General features: G+C 38.4%; 1 non-coding gene across 1 annotated transcript; it reads right to left on the bottom strand.

Annotated features, from left to right (window-relative positions):
• Positions 1-5,388: 5,388 nt before the first annotated feature.
• LOC116875112 lies at positions 5,389-5,498 on the bottom strand. The gene has a single exon (XR_004384133.1). It is a non-coding gene; the product is annotated as a U6 spliceosomal RNA (small nuclear RNA).
• Between the last annotated feature and the right edge of the window lie 902 nt (positions 5,499-6,400).

The raw sequence follows: 6,400 nt of genomic DNA, 5'->3' as shown, positions 1-6,400 counted from the left end.
AAACATCTATATACATTGTAAAATATTATTTGTCAAATAATGACAATTTTGTCTCCTTCTTTGTTGAAATTCATCAAATGCTTTTACTATAGTATTGAGATGATCATATAATGTTTTTTCTTATCTGTTGATGTAATGATTTACATTTATTGGCTTTCCAATGTTAAGCCAATCTTGAATTTCCGGGATAAATACAATTTGGTCATGAAAATGTTCTCTAACTACATCTGCATTTGGCTGGCTAAATAGCACTTCTTCCTTAATGTTCATAAGAGACACTGAGCTGTAACTTTTCCCTTCTCTGTGATCATTGACGGATCTCATATCCACATTGTGTCAGCCTCAACAAATACAAAAGGGAATGTTTTTCCTTCTCTACTCTGAGAATAGTTTGTGTAAGATTAGAATAATTTATCTCCGAATATTTGATAGAATGTCAGTAAAACCAACAAAAATAAATAAATTCTGGTTTGGTTTCACAGGTTATGTGACTCTTCAGTTTTCTTATTTATTTGTGAATCAACTTGAGAAGTTAGAGTTGTTTAGGAATTTGCCTATATTTGCCTATCTCATCTCAGTTTCCAAGTTTTTTCTGGTATGAAGTTGATCTTAATACAGACTTTTTATTTCTTCATTTCCACTCAATGTGTAGTAAATGCCACCCTGTTTCCTTCTTAGAATCACTCATTTGTAATCTTTGTTCTCTGATTATTCTTCCCATTGTTTTGCCTGTTTTGAAGTAACTTATCTTTCTTAAATAACTGACATTTGATTTGCTCTCCTCTTTATAGTAGCTTTTTCCTCCTCCACATCATTGATTTCTACTTTTATTACTGTTGTTTTTCTCTCTGTCCAATATTTTAAGGTTTTCTTGTATTCTGTGTCTAACTAAATATGTTGAATACTTAATTCACTAATTTTCAGCTTTCTTACCTTTTTTTTAAAGACTTATTTATTATTTTAGAGAGGGGGAGGGGCAAAGGGAAAGAGAGAGGGAGAATCCTTTATTTTTTAAATTATTTTTATTATGTTATGTTAGTCACCATACAATAATGTCATTAGTTTTTCATGTAGTGTTCCATGATTCATTGTTTACATTTAACACTATGTGCTCCATGCAGTCTGTGCCTTCCTTAATACCCATCACTGGGCAGACCCATCCTCCCACCCCCTCCCCTCTAAAACCCTCAGTTTGTTTCTCAGAGTTCACAGTCTCTCATGGTTCGTCTCCCCCTCTGATTCCCACCCCCTTCATTTTCCCCTTCCTTCTCCTAATGCCTTCCATGCTATTTCTTATGTTCCACAAGTAAGTGAAACCATATGACAATTGACTTTGAGAGAGGAAGAACCTTAAGCAGGCTTCATGTTCAGTGCGGAGCCTGATGCAGGGCTCACTCTCACCACCCCGAGATCATGACCTGACCTGAAATCAAGAGTTGGCTGCTTAACCAACTGAGCCACCCAGGTGTCCCATCAGCTGTTCTTACTAATGGAAGTATTTCAGGCTATAAATTCTCCTCTAAGTAACACATTAGCTGCATACCATAAGTTTTGATGAATACTCTTTCAACTACTGTTCTGTTACAAATATTTCCTAATTTCCATTGTTTCTTTTTCCAAAAGAAACCAGGAGTTTCTTACTGATTTTAAATTTCCAAACACTCAGAGTTTTTAAGTTCTTTTGTTATTAGTCTCTAACTATGTGCACTGTGATCAGAAAATAAGCTCTGCTTGACACTAATCCTTTGAAATGTATTGAGGTTCTCTTTATGGCCTTGCACATCATTAATTTTTATGAATATGCCACATATACTGGAGAAGAATGTGTGTTCTGGAGTTTTGGGATATAATGTTCCTACTAGTCCTAAGTCATTCATTGTGCTATTTAAATTTCATCTATCCTTACTCAATTTTGGCTGCTTATTCTATCAATTATTGAGTACCTATATTAAATACCCCCATTTTGATAGTGGATTATTAATATCCACTTTTAGGATAATGATAGCTTTTCAAATAAACCCTTGAGTAAACAAATGCATATATGAGTCTGGAGTTCAGAGAAATCCAAGGTGGAAATGCAAATCTAGGTATTTTGCATGGAGGTAATCTTTCCAGGAAGACTAGATGAGATCACACAAAGAACGGAAATGAGAAAGAAGATTAGAAGTCTGAGGTTTGGGACCTGGGGCACTCTAGTGTTTACAGGCTGTGGAGATGGCGGGGGAGGGAATAGACAGAGTGACTGAAAAAAAAAAAAAAGGGTATTCTCTATAGTGACAGAGAAACATATGGTGAACTAGGAGATGAAGACGTTTGCAAAGTGTTTACTGTTTGATAATTAATAATCCATCATGTTTGACCTGTAAGAAAGGTGAATTTCCTATCTCACTCTTCCCTCCTATACACATACACCCACATACACACACACACACACACACACAGGTTGTTTCTGTTCTGGAGGAAGATGGCTGCCATAGATAGTCCTTCATGGGGAGATTAAAATTAATAGTTAAATGAAGGAGCCATCTTGTTGGAAGCTTTGGGAATATCATCATAACAAGCCCTCAGTTCTAACCATCAGGACTGTCCCTAGAAGGGTAAAGGACTTCAGATAACTCAATCAGAACAAGGGGGATAAGGGAAATACTGCTCTGAGACCTGGGTCAGAGAGTCCCCTTCCCTGTATCTTGCACTTTGATAGACACTTAACTCTGGCCCTTCTCAGTCCATGCTCCCTGACTGGGGTAGAGTGCCAGGGGCAAAGTAACAGGCCCACTAGGAATCTGCACCTTTCCCCATTCCAACTTCGAGGCCACATCCTTGGTACCAATGATTCATGGCTCAAGTCCATCACTAAGGCATATGGAGAATTATTCCTGGAATCTGTCCTCCTAGGAGTGGACCACACCTCAGATGACATCCTTCTAGGCCCTGGGTGAGCTAATGTGTGGTTATGGGGGGGCGGGGGCTGTAACATAGCTCAGCAAGTGGACAGACGTTTCCAGATATATTTGAACATCCTACAGTGTGGGATGTAATCAGGTGTGGGAAGAGCGGCAGTGGATTTCCTCAAACCACCAGATTTCAGCCTGAAACTTAGAAGATTCCAGGAACTCTTAAACTCAAACTTATCTTCCAGGTTGTTATGAAGATATATTTGTCAGGGCCGAAATGTAGAACAGTCTTCATTTAATATTTGGTTAGATTGATTTATAAGTTATAAATATTTAAACATACTGTCTATCTTGTTGTGGTTACTATGCATGCTAAGGACAAAATGTAGGAAGTAGAACCTATTAAGGTTGGTGTAGGTAAAAAGTTATGTCATAAAATAACACATGTACTGTAAAATAAAAGTCATGAAAAATGCTTTAAGTGTCCCTTTTAGTATGACACAGCACCTTGCTGCAGCCCTTCCCAACACAACCTCCAAGCAACACCCTAACTGCCAAATCCCCATCACACTGGGTTTCCCATCTCTCTACAATTCTCCTCCCAATTAAAAGTCTCTTCCCTCACAAGGCTGTGAGCCTTTCCACCCTTCTGTATTTCTCTTGTCCTCTTACTGAGCTGAACTATGCCATCTTACCAGCTCCCTTTGTTCTACATATAGTAAAACTCTACTTGTCTTTCCAGTCCTCGCACAAAGCCCAACCACGGTGATTTCTAATCATCCATTTACGCTTCTGTGGCTCCCAGTAGCATTTGAGCCCCTAAGGTCAGGGAGAATATCTGATTCATCCTTGTTTCTCTAGGCCTCCGCCAGAATCCTACACATGCAAGGCATTCACTGAGTGTCTTTGGGATAAATGAATAAATTCCCCAAGCCTTATAGCATACATATCTAGCATGACGGGTTTAGTCCTGGATGATATACTGAATATATCAGCAGGAGGGCTGTTTCCCCTCTGTACAGTTTTTCTTACCAACTGATTTAAAATTCTAAAAAGGATACTGTAGTTATCTTTCTATGAATCTTTTGGAGTAACTAGCATAGTTGTGAGATCGCAGTTGGTTCCCGGTAATACCTCGTTAAGTTCATTAGAGAGAAAAAGATGTGAAGAAAATGATTTAGGATAAAAGTGGAGATAGGTACTTCTAAAATGATAGTAAAGAATGCCTCATGTCCACACATGTGTTTTGGTAAGAGGGAGAGGGAAGGAGAGAAAAAATTGGAGAAGATTAGAAATTATCCCCAGATCCTACAGTGAGAATTTCAATTCTGTTTTTTCCTTCCCTATCACTGTCCTTATTTTTAGGATTCACAGTGATTTTTTATTTTATTTTATTTTATTTTATTTTATTTTATTTATTTATTTATTTGACAGGCAGAGATCACAAGTAGGCAGAGAGAGGAAGGGAAGCAGGCTCTCTGCTGAGCAGAGAGCCCGATGTGATGCGAGGCTTGATCCCAAGACGCTGGGATCATGACCTGAGCTGAAGGCAAAGGCTTTAACCCACTGAGCCACCCAGGCGCCCCTAGGATTCACTGTGATCTTTGAGGAGATTCCCCACTGTCACTGCACCCTTTCCTCATAGTGCAGGCTCTCATATTGCTTGACATATTGCATATTTCTATCTAGTAGATACAACTTGCAAACACCTTCCGAAGCATCATTCCAAATCTTGAAAAAAATAATGCTAGCAGTTTTGACTTTGTATCATCCCCTAGACCCATAACGGAGCTTCCAAACCCCTTCTATTAATTCACATCGGTCTCTGGAATACTTTTTTTCCGAACATTAGCACAGCAGTGAATTAATTTCATCACGACTTTAATTAAGATTTTTTTAAAAAACCATAATCACAGATAATACAGTTAAGATGGCTAAAAAGAGTCAGTATCAAGCCAAAAGCTACACTATGATTAGGCAATATATCAGGACAACACCTTTTCTCACAATTCAAGTCAAATAAAAATGAGGAATAGAGAGTGAGGTGGCTGCGGAGACTGGAAATCTATAGTCATGCCTCCATTTGCATGGGGGAGGGGAGGGCGGGGCAGAGCAAGAGGCAAGCCAGAAACCGAGGGAGTAAAAAGTAGATCTGGTAGCGAGAGCAAGCAATTGGATTTGCATGCTTTTTTTTTTTTCAAACGGTTTACTTTTGGTGGTTCAAAAAATAGTCCAAAATCATCGTCTTTATATACATTCCTCTTGTTCTCCTGTTGTCTAGTGAAGTAAATACACACACACGCATACGCTACAATTACGATATACCAAACTTTTCGTTTGCTTCCTATTCTTTTGTTTTGTTTTGTTTTTGCTTTTTAAACTTTTATTTTAATTCTAGTTAGTTCACACTCAGTGTAATATTAGTTTCAGGTGTACAATATAGTGGTTCAACACTTGCACATACCACGTGGTGCTCACCGTGACAAGGGCACTCAAAAATATGGAATGCTTCATGAGTTCGAATGTCATCCTGGCGCGGGAGGGCATGCTGATCTTCTCTGTATTGTTCCAATTTTAGTATATGTGCCGCTAAAGCGAGAGAACTGGGGGCAAATTCCACTTACTAAAACCTTGGGCAACTAACGTTCTCTGAGTCTTCATTTCTTCATGTTTTATTAAATTATCGCACAAAACTAGGACTAATGAGCAATATTTGGTATAGCAGTAGACTTTATTAGGTTGCAGCAAACAGGGTCAATCTTGAAAGAAATTTAATAAGGAAACAGAAAATTCTACTATGACTTAAAAAAATGACCCTATCACCAGCCTCACAAACGCAGTAGTAATTATGCACACACACACACATAACCAGAGTGGGACCAACAGGACTTGTAAAAGAAAAAAAATACACCAGCTTTCAACTATCACACACAAAAACTTTACACAGAAATGACGTATGAGTTAAGTCTTGGAGGACAAATTTAAATTCCCAGGAAAAAGACTTTTGACAACTGACAGATTAAATGTTCTTATTACTCCAGAGGGCTATATAGGTAGAACTATTAGAGAAGAAGACTTTAGGTCACTGGCAGGCATGTCTAACCAGCAGAACAGACAAGGATGAAATAAGCCTTTTCTGAAGCTAGTGAATTCCTCATGCCTGTATTCAAGCGAAAACTTAACTGAAGGTTGGATAATGTAATGGGTAATCACACATCTTGGAGACAGATTGCCTGGGTTGAAATCCCAGGTCCGCCTCTTTTACAAGCTGTGTCTTTTTGTGCCTCAGTGTAAAACGAGTATAAAAGCAACGCCTGCCCCATATGGGTGTTATGCAGATTAAATAATTAACACATGTAAAACACATTAGTGCTATGTAAGCTTTAGACATCATTAATGATAGTATTTCTTGGAGGGATTATTGTAGAGGAACTCATGCCATGGTTGGATTGGGTGAGGTAATCAAAGAGGATCTGCCTCTTCTGTGATCCTATCATCCTGTGTTT

Source organism: Lontra canadensis, unplaced genomic scaffold (genome assembly GCF_010015895.1).
Source record: "Lontra canadensis isolate GAN:19392208 unplaced genomic scaffold, GSC_riverotter_1.0 scaffold40, whole genome shotgun sequence".
NCBI lineage: Eukaryota > Metazoa > Chordata > Mammalia > Carnivora > Mustelidae > Lontra > Lontra canadensis.
The sequence above is the reverse complement of the archived record's forward strand: the minus strand, read 5'-3'. Positions and strand labels throughout refer to the sequence as shown.